Source organism: Papio anubis, chromosome X (genome assembly GCF_008728515.1).
Source record: "Papio anubis isolate 15944 chromosome X, Panubis1.0, whole genome shotgun sequence".
In the NCBI taxonomy this organism is placed as follows: domain Eukaryota; kingdom Metazoa; phylum Chordata; class Mammalia; order Primates; family Cercopithecidae; genus Papio; species Papio anubis.
In genome coordinates, this window is record NC_044996.1 from 18668813 (window position 1) to 18695568 (window position 26756).

At 42.6% G+C, this 26756-nt stretch overlaps 1 protein-coding gene and 1 non-coding gene across 5 annotated transcripts in view; one reads left to right on the forward strand and one right to left on the reverse strand.

Annotated features, from left to right (window-relative positions):
* Positions 1-11449, reverse strand: part of FHL1 (four and a half LIM domains 1) — a 68370-nt gene extending 56921 nt beyond the window's left edge. For 2 of the 4 annotated variants that reach the window (XM_003918332.4, XM_009198338.3), the window contains exon 1: positions 11141-11449. The gene's annotated coding sequence lies outside the window, so the exon portion shown is untranslated. Of the gene's footprint in view, positions 1-10524; positions 10754-11140 lie in introns of those variants that run through there. The other 2 variants (XM_003918329.3, XM_003918330.3) reach the window with 1 other exon arrangement.
* A 12423-nt stretch (positions 11450-23872) lies between these two features.
* Positions 23873-23976, forward strand: LOC116272280. The gene has a single exon (XR_004180996.1). It is a non-coding gene; the product is annotated as a small nucleolar RNA U13 (small nucleolar RNA).
* The last annotated feature ends 2780 nt before the right edge of the window (positions 23977-26756 follow it).

The following is a 26756-nucleotide window of genomic DNA, read 5'->3' on the forward strand; positions in this document are numbered from 1 at the left end:
TGTAACTACTTGAGAAGAACATACACTGCTTTTCTGTCTATTAGAATTGTTTTTCTCTTGGCTGTAATTTCTCTTCAATTCAAGCACATAATGAAACTATTTACTAAATAGCTTATTTGCAGAGGATCAGGGAAAGATTCTAGGAAATCAATACCTGGAATTTCTCTGTAATATTATTTTAAACATAGAGAACACAATTGCATTTTGGATGTAAATATAGTCTTTTTATAGAGGAAGGTCCACAAACTTTCAAATCTGAGTTTTGAAAGTGGCTCTCACACAGAAGCATAACAGGGGATGTCTGGGAAAAGGGGCAGGGGGAAGAATGTTACTGGAAAAGCAGCAAGGGTAAACTTGTGGAGGTGATAAAAACATTCCACATCCTGATTGGGGCAGTGGTTTCATGGGTATATACATCTGTCTCAACTCATCAAATTGGAGGCTTTAATTGGACGCCGGTTTTTGTACCTAAATCATGCTCCGTAAAGTTGATATTTTAAAAGTGACTTTAACAAAGGCCATCTGCTATAAGATGCAAGTATAAACTTTCACCTCCTCCTATTAGTTTGGCTGCTTGGTTTCTTTCTTTAGTGTGATTACCTGTGCTTAGTGCATTGGAAAATTCCTTCCTTAAAGAGGCAGACCTTCTGTGGCCTAGAAGGGACTGGGTCTAGGGTTTGAAAACTTGTGTTGACCCTGGCATCTGAAGGTGTGGAATCTTTGACAAACAATTTAACATGCCTCTTTAGCCTCTAGAAGCTATGTGGCTGAGGACTTTATCTTCTCATTGTTGTAGGTGAAATGACGATCATTTACCGGGTAGTTGCTGGAACGTGTTGAAAAACAAATTTTGTTAAGTCAAATGTCTAAATCCACTGCTCTGGCTTAGTGATATAAATATTTTTGGACCGATAATTTGCATGTCTGCGTGTGTGTGTGTGTGTGTGTGTGTGTGTGTGTATTCTTTAGTCTCTGAGAAACCTTGGGGGAAATCTTTTACTTCAGTCCACCTGGCCACCTGAAGGTGCAGATGATTGATTATGTCTGTAGGCAGACTTGCAATCAGCTTCCCAAACAAGAATGATGCATAAAACTAGACCTGGCAGAGTGCACTGAAAAACCAATCCTTAATGTCTCATAAATCATACATTTCAAATCTGACAAAAATCAAACAGCCTTATCCACACTCTAAAACTAAAAGTGAGTGACAAGACTTATAAATTAATCAAGTATAGAAATTTAGTTTTGTGCCATCCTTGTCAAAACAATCTTGCCAATAAAGCCTCTGCATTCCCAGCTATCACTTCCTTAGTACTAAAAAGGAAATTTAAAACCTTGTGAATATTACAAATTCTTGTTATTAGAAAGTCTACAGAACAGCTCACGCCTGTAATCCCAGCACTTTGGGAAGCAGAGGAGGGCGGATCGCCTGACGTCAGGAGTTTGAGATCAGCCTGGCCAACATGGTGAAACCCCGTCACTACCAAAAATACAAAAATTAGCTGGGCGTGGTGGTGGGTGCCTGTAGTCCCAGCTACTTGGGAGGCTGAGGCAGGAGAATCACTTGAACCCGGAGGCAGAGGTTGTAGTGAGCCACTATTGCACCATTGCACTCCAGCCTGGGCAACAAGAGCGAAACTCCGTCTCAAAAAAAAAAAAAAAAAAGTCTATGGAATATTTGATGTCTTGCAATAGGAATAACATTCAGAGAGTTTTTATGTGGGCAAATAGAAACAGTAAAATGCTGACAAGACATACTTATTATTTTGATTGTTATTTTCTTTTTCTAGGTTTCAATGCATTTCAAAAACAGTCCACGGGTATTTTCTATCTGTGCCTTTTATATCTACAGTAGTTCAAAAATGAGGCACAAATAAATCTCAGTGGTTTAAATACACAGGAAAATCCATTTTCAGAAGAAAAATACAGTGTACTACAGGAAGCAGTGGAGAGCTGGTCACTTACTGACAATGTACATATCCATTAGCAGGCAATAATAAGGAACAGGAGCAAAAGCTACTATGTCTTGCAAGAGGAATAACATCCAGAGAGATTTTATGTGGGCAAAGAGAACATCAATTCTAGAAGCAGTAAAATGCTGACAGCAGATACTTATTATTTTGATTGTTATTTTCTTTTTCTAGGTTTCACTGCATTTCAAAAACAGTCCACAAGTATTTCCTATTGTGTGTTTTTTATCTATAGTAGTTCAAAAATGAGGCACAAGTAAATCTCAGTGGTTTAAATACAGAGGAACATCCATTTTCAGAAGAGAAATACAGTGTATTACAGGAAGCTAGGGAGAGTCGGTCACTTACTGACAATATACATATCCATTAGCAGGCAATAACAAGGAACAGGAGCAAAAAAAAAAAAAAAACTACTTAAACATACACCCCTAGGCAAGAGTACAATTCTCTCACTTGTTCAAATAGTAAGCCCTCGGCAATAGGTATCCATACTCATTATTTCATGTAGCCTTAGCATTTGCTGGAACCCTGGCTGTAAAGAAGGGATGATTTTGTGTTCACAAGTTTACATGTATACATAGCCTATGTAATCTCTGTACATATTTTGTTTAATCCTATTCTGTCAATAACATTTCTGTATAGAGTGACAACAACTCTTCTCACTCCACATCTGCCCTGGAGATCAGCTTCCCTGCCCAGCCTAAGCTGAAAAACAGCCCTGGCCCAGCCCAGGGTGGGGTAATTTAAACAATGGCAAATGGGGACAAGGGCAAGATGCAGTGGCAGATGAATGTGATAGAAGGATATGGATCCACGGAGAGCCTGGAAAAAGGTAAGTGGGTGCAGTCAGGTGGACTGAAAAAAGAGTCACCCTGAGAGTGAAACAGACACGAAGAGTGACCCTCATAGCTACAGAAAGAAATGAAATGGGGCAGGAGAAAAGGGAGAAGAAAGCGAAATAACTTATTTTTTTAAGAATGCCAGATTAAGGCTGGGCGTGGTGGCTCACACCTATAATCCCAGCACTTTGGGAGGCCGAGGTAGGTGGATCACCTGCGGTCAGGAGTTTGAGACCAGCCTGGCCAACATGGTAAAGACCCATCTCTACTAAACATACAAACATTAGCCAGGTGTGGTGGCATGTGCCTGTAATCCCAGCTACTAGGGAGGCTGAGGCAAGAGAATCGCTTGAACCCGAAAGGTGGAGGTTGCAGTGAGCTGAGAGAGCGCCACTGCACTCCAGCCTGGGCGACACAGCAAGACTCCATCTTAAAAAAAAAAAAAAAAAAAAAGGGATGCCAGATTGAAACAACAATTTCATGTATGTGTGCGCAGTTTAATGATACCACACTGCACACATTTACTACAATTTAACTTTTGACCTTAGTTTGGAAGCAGATGCAATCTTTAAAATCTCTATCCCACAATTTCAACAGATATCTCCCTTTATAAAGGAAAAAAAAAATACTTTCATGGAGCAAAAGCCCTAATTGTGATTTTCCAGGCTACCATGTCTAAAGACTCTTTTAATGTCATCTTTCATTTTTGTACCTATATGCATACTTCATATATGCCTTGGCACTTGCCCCACAGGCTAGGGGAAATTAAACTGAGAGCTAGACCCATTCAAGAGGTTCCCCATTACTAAATATTCAATTACAATAAAGCAAATAACATGAAAAATTCCTGTACTGCCCACAACTGTTTGGAACATATTCTGAAATTAGGAAGTATTATACTCGGCCTTTTAGTATCCTTTATAGTATACTCCCACCAGAAGAGCTTGTTCTTTTGAGGGTCAGGCCATGAAAAAGTTCTTGACTGGGAGAAATCTTTAGGAAATAAAAAATTACCTACCTATGAAGACAACCTAAAAGTTCAAGCTGGAACTCTGATGTTAGCACATTAGATGCTTGACCCCTTTGAGCCTCAGTTTCCTCATCTGTAAAATAATGAGAGGTGGGTACTGACAGCCTCTTTTAGCATTGAAACTCGATCATTCAAGTTGGAAGAGGAGAAATTTAAAGGAGCTATCCTTAAGCTTCTTTAAATAGCTGTCAGGAAGATGCTATAGCATAGTTCTCCAACTGCCTGTCAGCTTTCCCTTTTCATGGGTTATGACCGTGACTTCTATCTAGAGATGTAGCAGTCATTCAGAAAATCTTCTAGTCATTTAAAAAAAAATAACACACTATATAAGTTGGAGGTTTTGCAATGGGCTTGAATCCACCATTTTTAGAAAGTACTGCATTTTTAAAGGACATACAAAATATTGTCATTAATTTATGGGTGGTGAATTATGACTGATTTTGGTTTTCTTCTTGAAGCTTTTCTGTATTTTCTGCATTTTCCTACAATAAAATGTACCATTCTTATTGACAAATTTGATTTTCAAAAGGATCATTCATTCTTGCAAGTTCCATCAGATCGCTCAAGTCTACTCTAGAATGAATCAGTGGGTGATGGGACAAAATCAGATGGTATCACCATGCATGTCTATACACAGTGGTTGATTACCCAAGCGGCTGATTGCTGTAGTAGAATCAGGACATTATTATTATAATCAGAATCTATGACTCACGGTTCTATGTGGAAATCAAAACAGGCATTTTATCTAAATAACATTTTTTCCAGCATCCTGGCCCTTGAGAATCATGGTTAAAATTCCTTTCCAACTGAAGTAAATGAAATGAAACATGCAGTCCTTTTCCTGCACCCTCCCACCCCCAAAAAAATGCTTTTCAGATAAAATGATTGTGATTGGGCTATTTTTTAAATGTTTCCTCTTTTTGTGCTCTGAAACAAAACACATTAAAACTTAAAATAAATATTTAGTTGTCAAAACAAAACAACCCCATATGAAAAACACAAGAATGAATTTGATGCCGTGTATTATAAAAACATCTTCCATAGCAAGCACAAATGTTTAAATTGTGTAAAAAGAAGACAAAAACCAAATGTTGTCACTCCTGTGTTCTACAGGACAGCCCTAAGAAAGGTGGAAGGTGAGCTACTGAAAGGTTAAGCACAGACTTCCATAACTTCCAGATTCATGGTTATCAAAGCACAGCTTGGAAAATTCAGGTAAGACAGAAAATGAAGTTGGACAAAATGACAATCACTGTTTCAATTTGAGTAGATCTCTAGAACAAATTCCATGTAGAATTCAATTCTCATCAGCTGAGGAAGGTACAGCAATTCACCTCTCCATTCTCTACCTGAATATAATCCAACGTCTACTACACGTTACCTCTCAAATTACTTTTTTTTTTTTGAGATGGAGTCTAGCTCTACAGAGCCCAGGCTGGAATGCAGTGGTGCTATCTCGGCTCACTGCAACCTCCGACTCCTGGGTTCCAGCAATTCTTCCTGCCTCAGCCTCCCGAGTAGCTGGGATTACAGGCACCCGCTACCACGCCTGGCTAATTTTTGTGTTTTAGCCGTGACGGGGTTTCACCATGTTGGCCAGGCTGGTCTTGAACTCCTGACCTCAGGTGATCTGCCCAGCTCAGCCTCCCAAAGTGCTGGGATTACAGGTGTGAGCCACCACACTCTGCCTGAAATCACTTTTTACCCAGGGCCTACCTTCCTTTCTCCAAGAGGCTCAACTTACTTCCAACTTTTAGAGTAAGCTGCAAAAAGTGGCTTGGTTGTGGGACATCATTTCAAATCCCAGCCCTGCTGCTTATTAGTTGTGCAATCTTAGACAAGTTACCTAACAAATATTTCCCAATCTCATCTGTAAAATGTGCATCATAACTGCAGAGTTGCTGTGAGGATCAAATTAGACAATGGGTGTATATTTAATTTGCATGCTTCCTGAAATTTTAGTAGGTGTTCAATTAATGTTGGTTCTCTTTTCCCCTACTCCTTGTCACTTACTCCAAGTATGATCACATTTAGCATTCATGGTTTTAATTACTCTCAGGCAAGCCCAATGGTATATAGGACATATAGTAATTTTGATTTTGTTAAGATTTTGAATGATGCATGCCGAAAGAGAGATAATGCATAGTTGTGCTTAAAACCATGAACTTCAAAGGAGTAATAATCTTCTTAATCTTGATTTCTACTTCTAACCTTGACGAGCTGTGAGGCCCCAGGCAAGTTCCCTTACCTCTCTGAGTGTGGTTCCTCATTTACAAAATGAAGAGAATATATAACATATACAAGTCCTCTGGCACAGAGTAAGTGCCATAAATGGTAGCTGTTATTTTCTTTAATTCTTCAGGTTGGTATGCAGGAACTAGTCACTTTTATTTATTTATTTTATTTTTTTAAGACAGGGTCTTACTCTGTCACCCAGGCTGGAGTACAGTGGTGCAATCTCAGCTCACAACAACCTCCAATTCCTGGGCTCAAGCGATTCTCGTGCCTCAGCCTCCCAAGTAGCTGGGACTACCGGCGCACACCACCACACCCGGCTAATTTTCTGTATTTTTAGTAGAGACAGGGTTTTGCCATGTTGGCCAGATTGGTCTCGAACTCCTGGACTCAAGTGATCTGCTTGCCTCAGCCTCCCAAAGTACTGGGATTACAGGCGTGAACCACAGCACCTGGCTGGAACTAGTCATTTTTGAGACTAATAAAGTGAGCTCTGCCAACTACTCAGTCACCTCAAGACGCTGTTATTGTTCTCTACTCTCCCAGAATTATGTTCTGCTACATTTTGTAGAGGAAATTACATCAACTTCAGCATTACTGACATTTCAGTCTGGATATTTGCTGCCGGGCACTGCCCTATGCGCTGTTGGATATTTAAGCAGCATCCCTGCCTCCACCAACTGAATGCCGGTAGAGTGCATCTGGCAAAAATTGTTGAGTGACCCCTGGGGGGGGCAAAAGCGCCCTGGCTGAAAACCACCAGTGTGGCACTATCCACACAGAGGGGGTTTCTCCAGGCACTCAGGAAGTAGCCCTCTAGAAGGTCAAAGATATATTCGAGCTACTATTTAGGACTATCCACTCTTCTGGGCTCCATCATGCATTATTATCCATAATTCAAAGTTGACCCCAGAAAAATATTTTGGGGAGGCCCAATTTGCCATCAGAGATGCATTAAGTCACAGGAAGGGATGCTGGCCTTCCACTTCTCCCTACTCTATACAGTAATACAAAGCTGAATGTAAACATCAAGAAATCAGCTATGTCTTATTTACTTTATTTTTTTTTAAAAAAAGAAAAGGCCATAGACCCTAATATGACTTATAAACAATACGATTTCCCAAAACGAAAAAATTTTTAAAAAAACATGTCTTAGTTGAGAAAGCAAGGTACAGTTTATGCAGTGAATAAGTGACTGGAAAGAAACGCCCCCACCGTTTGCATGGTTGTATAGAAGGTTGCTATGTGTATCTCCAAAAAACTCCAGAAAATTCTTGATTATTCACAACAGATTCACTATCTATTTTTCATTTTCAAAACTGCACCAGAAAGGCGGAAGCCATTTCTTATCAACCAAATATCTCCACATCTAGCATGGAGCCTCCAACAGAGGAGGTAACTCGGCAAATGTTTGTTGAATAAACGAACAGTCATATATTCTGCTTAATTAAGTACACCATTGACCAAAAAAGAACCTTTCTCTGCTCTTCTCCCACAGGAGCTAAAATATCTTTTAAGAGAAAATAATTACAGTCTCCTCCCTTTTACCCCAAATCCAAACAACTAGATAGTTCAATTAACAAAAAAAGTTCAGTAGGCAAAAGTTGGGGAAAGCAGCCAAATAGATAAGGCCTCAAGTTCAAGCAAGCAGGAACATTTGGTTCAACTCCCATAAGGTTATAAAAGCCAACGTTGCTGGCACGGAGTGGGGGGTGGGGGGGGGGGGAAGGGAGAGGCATGGGGAAGAAGGGAACTAGGAGGTGGAGAGTGGAAAAACAGGGTTCAGTCACAGGAAATTACCTTCCATGCCTTCAACAAACTTTTCTAATGCTCAAACTTTAGAGGGGGGGGTAATTTCTTATATGAAAACTTGATTTACAAATTTTCAAATGCATATCAGCAAAATCTTTAAGAACATCTAGCAAGAGAATTTGATCCGACTTCTGTTAATTCCTGAAATGTCTTTCATGTCCTCGGGGGCAACAGATTCTCAAAAAGCCAGGTAAAAAATATGCCATTTACACCTTTTGTCCAGAGAGAAACTTAAAGCCCACTTCCTATCAACATGCTTCTCTCTTGTAAAAGATTTTTACCACTTTCTGCATTCTACTCCTCAGAGAAAAACACGTTAGGCTTAAATTTTACTATAAAAATATGCTATTTTTTCTATTGTTATTTGGGCACAGAGTGAATACCATATTAACATTATAATACAGTAGTGTAAATAAATGCATTTTTGTTGATCTTTGTAACTAAAAATCTATTTCCTCTTAAACATTTCCAGTTTGACACTTCCAGGAAAAAAAATAATTACTTTGTTTTAGCGGTCCATTCATTTAATATATATTAAATTACCTCCAATGCACTAGTATTATACAGGAGGAATTTTGTCAATTTAAATCTTACACAATGTTTCTTAGTTTCACTCAAAAATCTAGACTTGGTTGAAAAAAATATTTTCCTTTTCTGAAAATTAAATATGGGAGCCCAGAATTTCAAAAACCATATATGGTTACAGAGTCTATATGATAGTCTTAGACTATGTACTTATTGTGAGGTGGTTTGCACAAATCATGGCCTATCTGACCAATTTCCTGTTGCATAAAGATTATATTGGCCCTTAAAAATGTTAAATAAGCATTTTTAAAGACTGAAGGTAAACACTTGATTGGAACCTTATGTAACCAAAAATGGGAAAACACTATAGTCTCACCACATAAAAGGCAAATGCCTGCTTAATACGTATTCTTCTTAAGCAAATATGAACATGAGTTTGTAAACGCAAAGCTACCATCCCAGAAGCCCTTGCTTCTTCAGTGTAAGGATCCGGAGGTCCTGGTTCTTGGAGATGAGCTGGGGCGGGAAAGGCTTTACAAAATTCCGGGGGGGGGCCATAATTTAAACTTGTGCTATTCTGCAAATGTTCACATTTCCAAGGAACACCATAACATTTACATTAAAACTGTCTTAATCAAGATGACGGAAAAAATTATTCCTGCTGTTCTATAAGCTTGCCATAGATTTGATAACCCAGACAAGAATTACAAGCAATTACAAGATGATGGCTCCAATTAGGAAAACTGGATCTATTCCAAATCCAAATCAAAGGGGGCTCGGATAATCCCGAAGGGATAATTTAAATGAATACAAGGGGACTTCCAGCAAATACATACGCTTATTCTACTATTTCTACTCTTCTGAAAACCAAGCGAAATGCTACAAGGATGTTATCTCCTGCCCTTCAGGAATTCAAAATCCAAACCTGGCATACCATTAATAAGCCTCGTCCTTTTATTTTCCCAAGGGGTCTCCCTAGCATGGGGTGTTTATTGTAAAGGGCAATCAAAACAAACCTGAAAAACTCGCACATTCCCAAATGCAGAAAATAATATAGCGCTCACCACGAAAGACACAACAGTGACTTAGCCTTGATGATTTTTTAACCTTTACCTAGTCCTGGACGACTAAGAGCAGAGAGGAAAGGAAGAGAAACTTCGAAAGCAGAAATCTCTCTCCCAGAGCCTAGAACAGACGGCACCTTGTAAGGATTTCACGCTTTTTGAGACGGGAAAGGTCACGCCCTGCAGTTTTGAAAACCCACCTTCTAAGGCTCAACCCCCGTGATAGAACCTTCCTCGTGCTTCTCTAGATTCCACGCTGGAGCTGAAATACCCCCTCCCCACCCCCACTCGCCAAACCCGCGCCATCCCCCCTGGACAGAAGAACCTCAGCCGGCCCTCCCCCTCCCTTTTTAGTCTGTACCCCACCCCCATCCTCCAACCACCCCGCAAGCATCCGCGTCAGGAAAACCCAGGCGGGCCCCCTCACCTCTACTCCTCCTCGCCACCCCAGCCATCCTCGTTAAGCAAAGCAAAGCAGGTCTCCCACCTCCCCCCTCCACGATCCCCGCCATCCTTGATGGGAAAACCAAGGGAGTCGACCCACCGCTTCATCCTCACCCGCTCCCCACAGCCCCTGCTAGCTATCCTGGCCGAAAAAACCAAGAGGTGTCCCCACCTCGCCGCACCCCCCCACTGCCCGCCATCCTTGGTGACAAAACCAGGGCCCCCCCCTTCACTCCCTTCTCACTCCCCACCATCCCCGGCACAGGAAAACATGGAGAGCCCCCATTTCACTCCCAATACCCGACCTCCACCCCAGTGCCTCCTAGTCCCCATCGAGGCGAAAACCCAGGGGAGGCCGAGGCACACACAAGGGGGGACCACGCAGTCCCTCGTCCCGCACCCCGCAGCCCGGGACGCCCCCGGCCTCAGCGAGGCCGCCGAGGCCGCAGGTACCCAGCCCTGGAAGGCCGAGCAGCCGGGACCGCAGGGACCAGCCCAGAGCGGCGGCGGCGGCGGGGCAGGAGGGCAGCCGCTCCCCCGGGACCCAGGACGCGGGCGGGCGGGAGGCACACACGCGCGCACAAGCGGAGAGAAAGCGGGCTTACTGCGTGGGGATGCTCGCCCGCGCAGCTGTCTCGGCGGCGGCGGCCACTGCCTGCACCGAGGCCGAGGCGCGGCGGTGGCGGCGGCGGCTGCGGACTGAGCCCCCTCCGCCGGGCGGTGGATGTAGGGCGCGGGAGGGGCGCGAGGGGAGGGGTGCGCGCGGGGGAGGTGGGGAGGGAAGGAGGGGAGGGAGCAGGAGCGCGGGGGCGGGCGCGGCTAGCCCGGGGCGGGGCGCAGCGCGCGTCGGGCTGGGTTCTGCCCACTGCACGGAAGCTGTGTGCGGGGCGCGCGCGCGGGAGGAGGCCGGACGGGCGCGGGGAGGGGGGCGGCTCGCCACGGACTCTGCGCGCCCACGAGTCCCCGCCACTGGAGAGGCCCAGGCGCGGGGAGAGGGTGGCTGCGGGGACGCGGTGGCAGGCTCTTTCCCGAGGGCCGGCTCGGATCCGAAGGCCGGGAGGAGGGCGGGCCGGGGGCGCCTCGGGCCCCCTCCCTCGCCCAGCGGGCCTTAGAGGCGGGTGGGAGTCACGAGTCACTGCGGGCAGCCGGGGCTGGGGAGGTGGGAGCAACAAAGACAGCCAAGTGAGGGTGGTGTCTCGCCTCACTGGGGGTCTCGCTAACCTGCGCACTCCCTGAAAAGCGGCCCCGGTTCGGGGCGCACGCCGTTTCGGCCCCCGACTTCGAAACCCGGTGGCTCGGAGCGGCGCAGAAAGGCCCGACGACCCCTCCCCCTTAGTAACAAGCCGGAGGGAGCTAAAGAAGCCCCATCCATAATCCTAATGCCAGCATCCAGAGCGTTTTAGCGTCACTCAGAAAGCACCGATGGCAAAGCGGCGCGTGGCGTCTCTTTCACTCAGCATTCAGTTTACTGAGCCCTCGCCATGTGCCAAGCTCATTGCCGGGCGCTGGTGATAACAGCGTCGTCTGCAGACAGTACCCACCCTGCCCTGGGAGCTTATAATCTACTGGGGGAGACAGACAATAAAGAAGTGAGAAAATAATCAAATTTGGATAAAGCCTGTATAGGAAAAGTGCAAATAGTGTGATTAGGAAAGGAGGAGGTGACATTTAAGCTGAACCCTGAAAGCTACGAAAGAGCCAGGAAAAAGTTTTCCAGAAAGCAAGCCAGAAGGAGGGACCAAATCTTGATGCTTTGCAATCAAAAGGTAGTGATCATGATTGGCGCCAGGAGAGCTGGGGAGAGTACCAGAAAGTAAGGCTGGACAGGTTGGCAGGGACTAGATCGTGGATTGCATGCTTGTCCATGGGCAGGTGCAGTCCATGGGCAGGCCACTTCATTCCAGAATCAATGGGAGGGCATTGAATGAGTGGCTTAACCCCAAGGCGTGACGTGGTCTGACTTACATTTCTTTTAACTGAGCTTTTGTCTTTTGGGATGATTGTAGATTCACATGCATTTGTAAGAAATAATACAGAGAGATCTGGTGTCCCCCTTGCCCTATTTCCCCCAATGCAAAACTACACTATAAGATAACTAGAATGTTGACGTTAGTACAATCTACCAATCTTATTTTGATTTCTCCAGTTTTACTTCGTGTGTGTGTGTGTGTGTGTGTGTGTGTGTGTGTGTGTATGTGCGTACGCGTCTGGTGTGTGTGTTTAGGTCTATACAATTTTATCACGTATGGCCTCTTTCCATTACCGTGATCAATGCATAAAACAGTTTCATCATTGCAACGATCTTACCTGTTGTACTATAATTATAAAATAGCAATAACCATCTCCTCAGTTCCCCAAGTCTTTCACCATTGGCAACCACGAATCCATCCTCCATTTCTGTAAGTTTGATATTTGGAGAATGTTTTGTAAATGAATCATACAATATTCATTTTGAGATTGACTTTTCTCACTCAGTTTTGAGTTCCTTGAGATTCATCCAAGTTGTTGGGTGTTTCCATACTTGCTCTTTTTTATTGCTGAGTAGTATTCCAGATCTGATTTACATTTTTAAAAGACCACCTTGACTACTATATGGAGAATGGTTCAGAACAGATTAAAAATTGAAATAGGGAGATTAGTTAGGAGGCTTTCTCAATAGTTTCTATCAAAGCTGATGGTGGTTTAGATTAGGGTGGTGCTAGTGGAGGGAAGTGGAAGGATTTGATGGAACAGGGTTGCAGAGGGAATTGGAGTTGAAGTAGAGACAGCATAGGGTAGACAACTGTTTTGAGACTTTCCAATGTAAAGGGGAAGAACAATGGAGCAGAACTGGAGGAGCGAGTAGGGACAAGAAAAGATTCTCTTCTCTCTTTGTGATTTGAGAGATGAGAGCCTGTTGGTCAACAGTTTAGGGATAATCAGTAGAGCGGTTGGTGAGGCACGACAGGAGGCTTTACTAAAGGAGTAAAGTTCCCTGCCTAGGTGAGATGGAATAAGGGCTGGATTCATGGGAAGAATTGGCCCTCGATCTGCTGAAAGTCATTCTTCACTGTACACACTGTACAGAAGACCATGGAGGTAGATGATGATGGCAGAAGCGGGTGTAGGGGTGGTGTGGTATACATAGATCCAGCAAATAGATCCTCATGATTCCTATTTGACCCATGTCTCACAAACTGGCTAGTGGTCTCTCTTACCAGAGAACCAGCAACGTAAGCCCTTACAAAGTCCCCTTCTCTGCCCCTGGCACCAGGGGCCTGGGCTTTCTCTTTTCCCCTTCTAAGCCCTCAGAAGCACTGAAGTTTGGTCCTTCTAGATGGCAAGAGAAGTCCCGCTACACTGCCTAGGAGAAGAGGAAGCCAATCTGCCCCCACTCCATCATGGAAAGGCATTGAACAATTAGCTTGGCCACAGACAACTCCCCACCCCATACCAGCCCTGTGCCCAGCCCAAAAGAAACAGCCAAGAGGCACCCATGATGGAAGGCTCTGGACAGAGGACCCTCTTTCAGGGAAACTTCTGGCTATTCTTTGGCATTCAATCAGTGTTAGTTGTGATTCATTCTTCTCAAGACTCCTTCCTTTCTCCCTCTTCCTTTATTCATTCTTCCTTCTTGTTTTTCCCCCTTGTCACTCCCCCCATCTCTGCTCCATTCCTACCTTCTTGCTTCCTTCCTTCCTGCCTCCTCCACTTCTTTCCTCACTTCCTCGCTTGTGCAGACATTGGTGATGCTCTTACTAGATACAAGGCATGTCCTGCCTCCCACATTGCCCCAGCTTAGTCTGCACCCAAGGCCAGCCCAGTCTGCCTCTTAACACTTCATCTCCTTGAGACAGACTCAAATTATGTGGGTCATGGAAACACATCGTTCCAATGAAAGCATGTCAGGGACTGTAGTTTGTGTTGCAGAACAAGCAAAACGAATAAAAAGAAAGGGGTTGCCCAAATTGTGAACTTGTGTGCTACATTTTGGTAATGTTTTCAGTATTAAGAAGTAAAAAGAAATTAAATAGACTAAAAGCAGGTAGTGTGATCTCAGATCTGATCTTTTGGATTTCTGTTTAGTAAGGAGCAGGGTGCGAGGAAAATGGCCTTCAATTTCAATAGAATTTAAAGCACCCTTGGAAGGAAATATGGAGCATTTATCAGCACACAAAGTAATCAAGTCCTTTACATTCTCTTCAAAAATACCATTAGAACTAATAATTCTAAGTTATTGAAAATGTATTATGTAATGGACAGTTTGTATACATCATTTTATTTACTCTTATATGAGATACTTTACAGATGAGGAAACTGAGACTTAAGCAACTTTGGAACCAGGATTTAAAACCAAGCAGCATAGTTCCAGAGCCCACAATCCAAACCTGTATACTCTGCTTCCAAAACAATGAAAGTAGAGTGTTCATCACTTTTATTACAGTCATCCAAAGTGGCTGCTTCTTTCAGGTAAGTGATTTTTCCCCCAAAGTGGTGCTCATCTGACTTTGTCAATGGAACCCACAGGGAAGCACTGACTCCATTTCATGATCATCCCTTGTCCTGTCAATAGTGGAGCCCAAAACAACTCTCAGAGAACACATCTACTTCTCCAGCCAACCTTACCTCCTGCCTCTCCCCAAGTAGGCTGTTAGTCTGGGATCTAGAAGGATCTCCAAAAACATCCTGTGCATTCCCCTCTTGAAACCTTAGTTACTGCAGTAACTAAGTAACCTTCTGCCTAGAAAAGTTTCAACAACTTCCTGTAGGTCCAAGGCTGAACTCTCCCCGGCCTGCCCCCACCCTGATCTATCCCTCCCCCACACACACACACCATTACCTGTCTCCATTAATGGCACACCACCCACCCACGTGGCCAAAGTAAAAGCTTCTATTACTTTTGACTCAGTCTTTTTCACATCCCATAGGTCATCAAGCCCTAGAAATTCTATTTCTGAAATAGTGAAACCTCACCGTCCCTTTCAAGCCGTTCCTGACCAACTCAGGCAGAATCCAGTTCTCCTGTGGCATTTGGTTCATGCTGATAGCACAGCAGGTAATCATGACATACCTGGTCATTTCATGTGTCTATTTTCCCCGGCAGATCATAAGCTCCTTGAGGGCACACAATGTATTTTCCTTGTTTATACTTCCAGTTTCTTGGAACATGGTAAGCATTAAATTATAGTAGTGTTGTTGTTGTTGTTGTTGTTGTTGTTGTTTTTGAGATGGAGTTTCACTCTTTTGCCCAGGCTGGAGTGAAGTGGTGTGATCCCTGCTCACTGCAAGCTCCGCCCACCGGGTTTAAGTGATTCTTCTGCCTCAGCCTCCCGAGTAGCTGAGATTACAGGAGCCCACCACCACGCCTGGCTAATTTTTTGTATTTTTAGTAGAGATGGGGTTTCGCCATTTTGAAAACTCATTATGGTAAAATATAAACATATACATAATAGAGAAAATAATGTAATGAACTTCTATGCACCCAACACCCAACTTCAGAAATTATCAACACATGATCTATTTTGTTTTAATTGTAGTTATCCTACCAATTCCCTCCAATACACATACACTGGATTGTTTTAAATCAAATGCAAAACATCGTATCATTCCATCCAGAAATACTTCAGTGTATGTGGCTAAAAGATAAAGATGCTTTTCTCCTTTTTATAACATAAGAACAATATCATCATCACACCCAGGAACAGTTACTGAAAATTTCTTAATACCAAAAAATACCCAGTCAGGATTCTGAATTCTCCAGATGTCTCCTAAACGTTGTTTTTACAGTTCATTTATTTCAAGCAGGATATTTTTTGTGACATATAAAATTCATATGAAATTCACATTTCAGTGTCAATAAATAAAGTGTTATTGGAACACAAGTACATTCATTTGTTTACATATTATCTGTGGTTACTTCCTCAGTACAATAGTACAACAGAGTAGTTGTGACAGAGATCATATGGCCCACAAAGTCGAAAATACTGGTTTTTCTTCTGTGAAGAACCAGTATTGTTGACCCTGATATAAACAATTTCTATTTTGGCGACCTGGTAATCTGTTTAATGATAAGCATCTTTCCATGTCAAGAAATAATCTTTTTTTTAACTATTATTTTTAATTGACACATAATCATTGTGCATCTTTATGGGGTACAGTGTGATATTTCAATATATGTATACAATGTGTAATGATCAAATCAGGATAATTAGCATGCCCATCACTTCAAACGCTGATCTTTGTGTGTGTGTGTGTGTGTGTGTGTTTGAGACGGAGTGCCCAGGCTGGAGTGCAGTGGCGCAGTCTCAGCTCACTGCAACCTCTGCCTCCTGGATTCAAGCGATTCTCTTGCCTCAGCCTCCCTAGTAACTGGGATTACAGGCACACACCACCATGCCCGGCTAATTATTTTGTATTTTCAGCAGACGTGGGGTTTCTCCATGTTGGCCAGGTTGGTCTCGAACTCCTGACCTCAGGTGATCTGCCCGCCTTGGCCTCCCAAAGTGGTGGGATTACAGGTGTGAGCTACTGCGCCCAGCCTGATCATTTCTTTGTGTTGGGAATATTCAGATGGGCTCTTCTAGCTTTTTGAAAATATACAATAATTGTTAACGATAGTCACCCTACAGTGCCATACAACACCAGAACTTATTCCTCCCATCTAGCTGTAACATTGTTTGCATTAACAGTCTTCTCACTACTACCTTTCCCCTTACCCTTCCCAGCCTCTAGTAACCACTATTCTACTCTGTACTTACATGAGATTAATGTTTTTAACTTCCACATATGAGTCAGAATATGGAGTATTTGTCTTTCTGTTCCTGGCTTATTTCGCTTAACATAATGTCCTCCAAGCTCATAATGTTTCTGTGAATTACAGGGTTTCATTCTTTTTTTATGGCTGAATAGTACTCCATTTGTGTGTGTGTGTGTGTGTGTGTGTGTGTGTGTGTGTGTATCACATTTTCCTTATCCATTCATCTGTTGATGGACACAGGTTGACTCTATATTGTGACTGTTGTGAATAGTGCTGCAATAAAACTTGAGAGTACACATGTCTCTTTGACATATTGATTTCGTTTCCTTTGGATATATACCCAGTAGTGGGATTTCTGGATTATAGGCTAGTTCTATTTTTAGCTTTTTGAGGAACTTCTGTACTGTTCTCCATAATAGTTGTACTAATTTACATTCCCACCAACCATCTACAATAGTTCAGTTTTCTCTGCATCCTTCCCAGAATTTGTTATTTTTGTCCTTTTGATAATAGCCATTCTAACTGGCATGAGGAGACGTCTCATTGTGCCAGCCACAAATTTTAAAGGCCCATTTATTACATTTGGTTGCTATGTCTCTGATTAATGGTTCTTGGGTGAACAGATGGATGGGTGAATGAATTCTGCCTTCTTTCACCTATTTCTACCACAGTTCAAATTTTACCTGTTTTACAAATATCTGTCTATCTGATGTTGGAACCTGCTCAAACCCTTCTGTCTCTCTTTTTCTTTTTTCTTTTTTTCTTTTCTTTTTTTTTGAGACGGGGTCTCACTCTGTCACCCAGTTGGAGTTCAGTGGCACGATCTTGGCTCACTACAATCTCAGCCTCCCAGGCTCAAGTGATCCTCCCACCTCAGCCTCCTGAATAGCTGGGACCAGAGGCATGCACCACCATGCCTCACTTCTCTCTCTTTTCCTGTAGCACGTATCATAATTGTCTCTTGCCCTTATTACATTTAATCTTATATTAAAGATTTTATGAAGGCAGCTTTTATCTCTCATGTAAAGTTTTCAACTCCTTGAGAGTAAGTAAATGCTTACTCACTACTGTGTGTTAAAACTGCAATTACTTTTGCACCAACCTAGTAACCTAGTGGCACCAAGCGCAGGGCCTTACTCATATTAGACAACCAAATACATTATTTCTAAACAGAATGGAGTTAATAATTAAGACCAGCATTCATAACATCCTTTATCTCCCTCAGGTATAGTCTAAGCACCATGAGCCTTGGAATCCTGCAAACATGGGTTCAAGTCTAAGCTTGGCCTCGGTTGGTGGTGTGGCCCAGGGTAAGTTATAAACTCAGGTGTGTTCAAACATTTTTGCTCACGTGCTTCCTAAAATAATTTTGAAAACCTGTGTGCCCCCACACCATTCAGTTTAGAAATAATTTATGTGGTTGTCTAATATGAGAAAGACCCTGTGCTTGGTGCCACTAGATACACAGTAGTGAGTGAGACATTTTACTTACCTTACCATTCACGTTATAAGCTGGTATCTAAACTTTTTCATCCCATGTTTAAATAGTTACAAAACGAAATTATTTTGGGCATATAGTATATATGGACATTCTAAAATGATTACATCACTTTTTTATTCTATTCAATTAGATTTAAATAGAGTAGTTGTTTCATACCCACCATTAGCCATCTAAATATTATACACGATTAACTTCATTAACAGTTGGAAATTTTACATTGCTCCTTTTTTTCTCCTTTAAGTCATATCTCCTTCACTTCTTTCACAGAATTTTGTACTAATGTAATATATTTTACACATGTAAGTCTGTTTTTCATCACTCTATATACATCCCTGCAATGCAAATATGTACATAAATTACATTTTAAAAATTCTTTCACCATAAAGTTCTACGTGTTTAAAAAATGTTTTCCAGGGGGTGGAATATAAAAAAGTTTTCTGGGTAGAGTTATCTTTAGTACACAATTAATCAAAATAACTTAAATATGTAACAAGATTTGAAAAATGGTTTAAATGTACAATGTAAACTTTTTTGGAAATGTAGTTCTTAGAAATGGATGAAGCTTTTTCAATTAGTTCATGCCATTTGTGGGTAAATATTGCTTATGGTTAGAATGAGACAGGGCTCTGTATCAGTTTTATTTTGACTTTTTACATGTTTTGAAAATATTAAGGCTAAGAAGCTTTGTTTACATAAATAAGTAGAAGGACGTTTCTCACAGTGTTACCATACAAACCTTTGTATTTCTTCTGAGTTATATAACCGAAATCCCATCCCATCATGAATCTATCGTCAAAAATTAGTTTTAATGATTTATTGGTTGACAATTCCATTAGATCCTTCAGAAATTTTTTTGAAGACAAAGAATTGGAAACCACCGTGTTGCAAAAGGTCTTGTTATGCAGCGTTCAGGGTCACTCATTTTTCCACAACAACACCCTTATTTTGGCTTCTCCCTTTGTTTGGCACAGGGAGGTTTATATCCCCTGGGGCAATATGTCAAAGTCAGATTAGTGATGGTGAAAGGGGTTGTCTTTCTTTTGTAAAATGGGAGAAGGGCTGTTGAGAAAAAGGAGGTGGAAAAGGAGAATCCACCTGCCTCAGACACAGCTTTCTCAGGCAGATCAGTTTTTAAAAGTTGAGGGTCTAGAAATTGATTTCTTCACAACTGACTGTGCCCACGGATTCCTGGAAGTTCTTCATGTATCCCCAGTGTTATGTATACCCCAGTATGACTTAATTTACCTCATCTCAGTTTCTACATCTGCAATTCAGGGCTAGCATTATCTAAGTCACAGGATTATTGTGAGAATGAAATTAAATTACATAACACATGTAATGAACCTAGCACAACATCAGACAGATAGTAGGTGTTCAGGAAATGTTAGATTCTTTCTCCACCTTTCCATCTTGACATTCCCATTTTTACACAAGTACGATGGATTATCTTTAGCTTTTTTTTTTTTTTTTTCGGTGACAGTCTCACTCTGTCGTCCAGGCTGGAGTGCAGTGGTGTGATCTCCGCTCACTGCAAGCTCCACCTCCTGGTTTCACGCCATTCTCCTGCCTCAGCCTCCCGAGTAGCTGGGACTACAGGCGCCCACCACCACGCCCAGCTAATTTTTTGTACTTTTAGTAGAGACAGGGTTTCACCGTGTTAGCCAGGATTGTCTCAATTTCCTGACCTCGTGATCTGCTTGCCTCGGCCTCCCAAAGTGCTGGGATTACAGGTATGAGCCACTGTGTCCGGCCTATCTTTAGCTTTTTTATAATCTTTAAAAAAATGTTATATGATTAGGCCAGGATTACATATGAAATTAATAAATGTGGGCTGTAAATCTAATCAGCACACTTCCCCATATATTTTTAAGGCTTTCAGATTTTTTTTTTTTTTAATTGAAGTCTCGCTCTGTTGCCCAGGCTAGAGTGCCGTGGCTTGATCTCCGCTCACTGCAACCTCTGCCTCCCGAGTTCAAGCGATTCTCCTGCCTCAGCCCCTCTAGTAGGTGGGATTACAGGTGCCCGACACCACGCTCGGCTAATTTTTATATTTTAGTAGAGACAGCATTTCACCATGTTGACCAGGCTGGTCACGAACTCCTGACATCAGGCAATCTGCCCCCTTCAGCCTCCCAAAGTGCTGGGATTACAGGCGTGAGCCACCGCACCTGGCCCAGACATTTCTTAAAAAGCAATGTACAAATATAATATAAAACTCATGCTCCCACTACCCAGAATTCACAATTATTAAGAGTTTATATTTACTTTGTCTCTCTGTTTTTTATTTTTTTCAGACTTGGTCCATGAGAAGTTTTGTTTTCTTTTGTTTTGTTTTGTTGTTGTTGTTTTTACTTTCTTTCTCTTTTGGGAAGTAAAAGAATTGAATATTGCAGATAAAATATTTAATATTGTCCACTGTCTGCAGTCCTATCCTCTTCTTTCTCCTGAGTCAACCACTGTTCTGAGTTGGTTTTGTTTCATGATTTTATATTTAATGTACACTAGTGGTACCATTAGTCTATATCATTCTGCAGTTTTGTTTGTCTGTTTGACTCAACCTTCTGGCTTTATTCTTTTGGGTTTTTGTTTGTTTGTTTGTTTTGTTGTTGTTGTTGTTGTTTGAGACGAGGCCTTGCTCAGTTGCCCAGGCTGGAGTGCAGTGGCACGATTTTAGCTCACTGCAGCCTCCACCTCCCAGACTCAAATGATACTCCTGCCTCAGCCTCCCAAGTAGCTGGGATTACAGGAGTGCACCACCATCCCCAGCTAATTATTATATTTTTGTAGAGATGGGATTTTGCCTTGTTGGCCAGGCTGGTCTCGAACAACTGACCTCAAGTGATCCACCCCACTCACCTCCCAAAGTTCTGGGATTACAGGTGCAAGCCACTGTGCTCAGCTTTATTCTTTATTCATGTCTTCTCCCTGCCACCCCAGTCATTTTAGAAGTCATGCATTCTATTTATATCATACACTCCGAATGTAATCACTATCTCCATCCTTCTCCCAAACAAGGCAATTTCTCCCATCCCACCCCCAACTCTAATGTTTTTGTTCTCTGCGATTGTAGTTCCAGTTTGGTTTTTTTTTTTTTTTTTTTTTTTTTTTGCTTTCTTTTGTTTCGAGACAGTCTCTCTCAGTCACCCAGGCTGGAGTGTAGTGGCACCATCGCGGCTCACTCTGCAGCCTTGACTTCCTGGGCCCAAGTGATCCTCCTGCCTCAACCTCCCAAATGGCTGGAACTACAGGCACTCACCACTACACTTGGCTAACTTTTTAATATTTTGTAGAGACAGGGTCTCACTATGTTGCCCAGACTGGTCTCAAACTCCTGGCCTCAGGCAATCTTCCTGCCTTGGCCTCCCAAAGTGCTGGGGTTAAAGGTGTGAGGCACTGTGCCTGGCACATATAATTCTTTTAATTTCTGTAAGGTCAGTAATAATACACTTTCTTCTTTTATTTCTAATTTTAGTAATTTGAGTACTCTATTTTTTTTTTGGTCGTCGTAACTGAAGGATTGTCAATTTTGTTGATATTTTCAAAGAAACAACTTTTGTTGATTTTACTGTATTTTCTATCCTTTATCCAACTTTTTTCTTTCTTTCCAATGGATTTCTTATTGCAGGCTCCTGTTTCATAATCATTATTATTATTTTATGTATTCTATTTTGTATTTTTTTTATCTCTGGAAAATTGTTTTTGTTTGTGCTTTTGTTTTTTGTCAACTTTTATTTTGAAATATTTCAAACCTTCAGAAACATTGCAAGAATAACATAATAAAAACCCATATACCCTTTACTTACATTTATCAATTGTTGATATTTTTCACATTTGCTTTATTTGTGTGTATGTCGATATCTATCTATCGATGAGCTATTTGATAGTTGTAGTTGTGGATGATATGACACTTCACCCCTAAATACTTCATGTATCTCTTAAAAACAAAGGCATATGCCTACATAACCACAGTATAATAATCATACTTGGAAAATTTGACATTGATATAATATCAAGTTTACATCCATAATCAAATATTCGCAGTTGTTCCAATAATATACTTCATAGCATTTTAAAATTCAGAATGTAATCAAGGATTGGCCAGGCACAGTGGCTCATGCCTGTAATCCCAGCACTTTGGGAGGCTAAGGCAGGAGGATTGCTTGAGCCCAAAAGTTTGAGACCAGCCTGGTCAACATGACAAAAACTCATCTCTACAAAAATTGTAAAAATTAGCTGAATGTGGTGGTGCACACCTGTGGTCCTAACTACTCAGAAGGCTGAGGCAGGAGGTTCCCTTGAACTAAGAATTTGAGGCATCAGTGAAAAAAGAAAAAAAAAGAACCAAACATCACACTGTTGTCAAGTCTCTTTAGCCTTCTCTGATCTAGAATATTTCCAAGCTTTTTTTTGGGAGTGAGGTGGTTCTTGTGATATTGACATTTTGAAGAGCTCAGGTTAGTTTTTGTTTGTTTGTTTGTTTTGTTTTGTTTTGTTTTCACCCAGAATGTCCCTCAATTTGGATTTGTGACCGTTCCCATTTTTGGCAGGAATACAACAGAAGTGGTGTCGTGTTCTTCTTAGTGCACCACATCAGAGGGCGCATAATGCCAGCTTGTCCCATTATTGTTAATGTGAGGTTTGATCACTGAGTTGAGGTGGTTTCTATCAGACTTCTCCATCATAAGAGTTTCTTTTAGCCTTAGAATTAAAAGGCAATCTGTGAAGTAATTATATGAAAGGGAGGCAGGGAAGTGCTGGGAATGGAAGGGCGTGGTCCCTGTGGTCCCTGTGTCCACAGACCTAGGTGAGGACCGGCATATCTGTTTTCCTGCCTAAATATTGCATTTCCCAAGACCACCCTGGCCTGCCACGCCCCCATCCTGTGCCTATAAAAACCCCGAGACCCTAACAGACAGGCACACAAGTGGCTGGACTTTGAAAGGAACACATCGGCAGAAGAAGACACAAAGTGACTGGATGTTGAGAGGACGTGGAGGGGAGCACGCCAGTGGAAGAGCACACGACAGACGCTGGCACGCGGGCAGGCCATCAACTGGTGGAATGACGTGGAGTTTGGTCAGGGTGGTTGGAGGAGAACCCAGGCCACTGAACAGCTTGACTCCAGGGGAAAACCTTCTCCCTTCTGGCTCCCCCATCTGCTGAGAGCTACTTCCACTCAATAAAACCTTGCACTCATTCTCCAAGCTCACATGTGATCCGATTCTTCTGGTACACCAAGGCAAGAAACCCCAGGATACAGAGATCCCTCTGTCCTTGTGATGAGGAAGGGGGTCTAATTAGGCTAACACAAGTCGCCTATAGATGGCAAACTAAAAGAGCATCCTGTAACACACTAACTGGGGCTTCAGGAGCTGTAAACATTCACTGTTAGCGACTGCCGTGGGGTCGGAGCCCCACAACCTGCCCATCTGCATGCTCCCCTAGAAGTTCGAGCAGTGAGGCACGGAACAAGCGAGCCACACCTCCATTGCATGCCCTGTGAGGGGGATAAGGAAACTTTTCCCATTTCAACAACATTTTGAGAGGGTGTAAATATTCTATTTCTCAATATGTTTTCAACTGATAGTTTCAGCATTCATTGATGATTTTTACTTGAATCAGTTAGCTATGGTGGTTATAAAATAATGCTTTTCTATTTTTGTCATTTATCTTACATTTATTAGTTGGATTTCTCCTATAAAGAAGAGCTTTTTCAATCCTTTTATAGTTCATGAGCGTGAAGACTGGGTGTTCATGCACATGTGTGAAATGTGCCACCCTTGAACCTTGTTATGATGTTGGCATCTTACCCATTTGGCCTGAAAAAAAAAGAAAAAAGATCTTTCTCTTCTTCCCTATCCTTTTTTGAACTTTTTTCTTCAGTATCAATATGGACTCATGAATTCTTTTTTTTCCTTTCTTTTTTCTTGGAAGAGCTTTTTTTTTTGAGACAGAGTCTTGCTCTGTCGCCCAGGCTGGAGGGCAGTGGCACGATCTTAGCTCACTGCAACCTCCACCTCCTGGATTCAAGCGATTCTTCAGCCTCAGCCTCCCAAATATCTGGTACTACAGGCGCGTGCCACCATGCCTGGCTAATTTTTGTATTTTTAGTAGAGACAGGGTTTCACCGTATTAGCCAGGCTGGTCTCGAACTCCTGACCTTGTGATCCGCCCACCTCAGCCTCCCAAAGTGCTGGGATTACAGGCATCAGCCACCACGCCTGGCCGAATTCTTTATTCAATATGTTACAATCCATTCCTGTCCTTATTCATTTTGATGCTCAAATTGTCCCAAATTTGGCTAGTGGGGGCCCCTTCTAGCTGGCTCCTGTATCTTTATTTATTTATTTATTTATTTATTTACTTATTTACTTATTTATTTATTTTATATATTTATTTTTGAGACAGGATCTCACTCTGTTGCCCAGACTGGAGAACAGTGGCACAATCTTGGCTCATTGCAACCTCTGCCTCCCTGGTTCAAGTAATTCTTGTGCCTCAGCCTCCAGAGTAGCTGGGATTACAGGTGGGCGCCACCACACCTTGCTCATTTTTGTATTTTTAGTAGAGACAGAATTTCGCCATGTGGGCCAGGCTGGTCTCGAACTCCTGGCCTCAAGTGATCCACCTCTCTTGGCCTCCCAAAGTGCTGGGATTATAGGCATGAGCCACCACACTCAGCCTCCTGTATCTTTTTTACATGAGCCTATCAATTTTCGAGTATTCCTTGCTTCCTCACATTACCAGATGTTCCAGACTCACTTTGTTCTTCCTTTGCCCTCGACATGGAATCAGTCACTTCTCCAAGGAGATCTACTTCCTTTGAGTGGGAACAGTGTTTTAGACATGAACATGTGCTACCCAGATCATCCTTTAAGAAAGAACTTGAAGCTGAGCATGGTGGTACATGCCTATGGACCCAACTACTTGGGAGACTGAGGTGGGAGGATCACTTGAGTCCTTGAGTCCTGGAGATCATGCCTGCAGTGAAATATGATTGTGCCAGTGCACTCCAGTCTGGATGACCTAGTGAGACTCCATCTCTAAACAACAACAACAAAGTTAAATTAAATTTTAAGTAGAAAGGACTTGCTGCCTATCTATCGGGAGTGTGGTCAGCGGGCAGCCTCCAGCTGTCTGCTCCTTCGATGTCTGCCTCATTTGCAAAACACTTTCACTTAGGTGCATGCCCTTCCTGGGGCCACCTACATCTAGTGACTGAGACAGAAGTAAAAGGTCTGGCTTTTCAGCCCTATTTGGGACACTACTGGGACAAAATACTTGTACCAGAACGCCCCGCTGGGTTGGTTGAGGTCTGCAACACAGTTCATCTTCTTTCACTTCTCAGTCCTGCTTCCTTCGGTCCTTCCATAGGTATACATTGGTTGATCTCTAGTAAACATCTTGTACTTTGTACTCCATCACAGCTTCTGTTTCCAGAGATCCCCCGACCTGAGGCAAGTGGTATTCAGAATATAGTAGGCCCCTTAAAACCAACCCATAGATACTTTTTTTTTTCATAAACAGAGAAATTGACAGACACTTCTCATCTCAAAGCTTGAAACTTTTTTTTTTTTTTTTTTTTTTTTTTTTGAGTCAGAGCTTCACTCTTCAGCCCAGGCTGAAACGCAGTGGCATGATCTTGGCTCACTGCAACTTTTGCCTCCCAAGTTCGAGTGATTCTCCTTCCTTAGCATCCTGAGTAGCTGGGACTACAGACACCTGCCACCATGCCCAGTTAATTTTGTATTTTTAGTTGAAATGGGATTTCACCATGTTGCCCAGGCTGGTCTCGAACTCCTGACCTCAGGTGATCCACCTACGTTGGCCTCCCAAAGTGCTGAGGTTACAGGCATGAGCTACCACGCCCGGCCAAGCTTGAAATTTGTATTTGTTTTACCTGAGTTCTTTCCTCAGGAAAGTACTGTCAGGCCTCTCAAAAAGAAAAAGAAAAATAGGATCAACTTTGGGAGGCTCAGGTAGGCAGATCACTTGAGTCAAGGAGTTTAAGACAGCCTGGGCAACCTAGCGAAACCGTGTTTCTATTTAAAATACAATAAATTAGCCAGGTGTGGTGATGCACGCCTGTAGTCCCAGCTACTCATGGGGGCTGAGGTGGGAGGATAGCTTGAGCCTGGGAGGTGGAGGCTGCAATGAGCTATGATACTGCCATTGCACTCCAGCCTGGGTAACAGAATGAGACCCTGTCTCAAAACAAAGTATCAAAGAACTGAAACTCACCGCATCACCACATGGAGACAATGGGATGTTGGACCCCTTATTCATCATGATTGCTTCCTCACCCCTCCCCAGTTTCTGTTTTCTTACTCATTGTTACATTTCTTCCCTGCTGTATAAACCCCTAGTTTTTGTTGGTCTGGGAGACGGATTTGAGACTGAGCTCTCATCTCCTCAACTGCAGCACCCAATTAAAGCCTTCTTCCTTGGCAGTACTCATCATCTCAGTGATTGGCTCTCTGTGCGGTGAGCAGCAGGACCTAGACCAAACCCCTGGTGTTTCCGTAACATTCCCTTATCCTCAGGGGCTACATTCCAAGACTTCCAGTGGATGCCTGAAACCACAGATAGTACCAAACCCT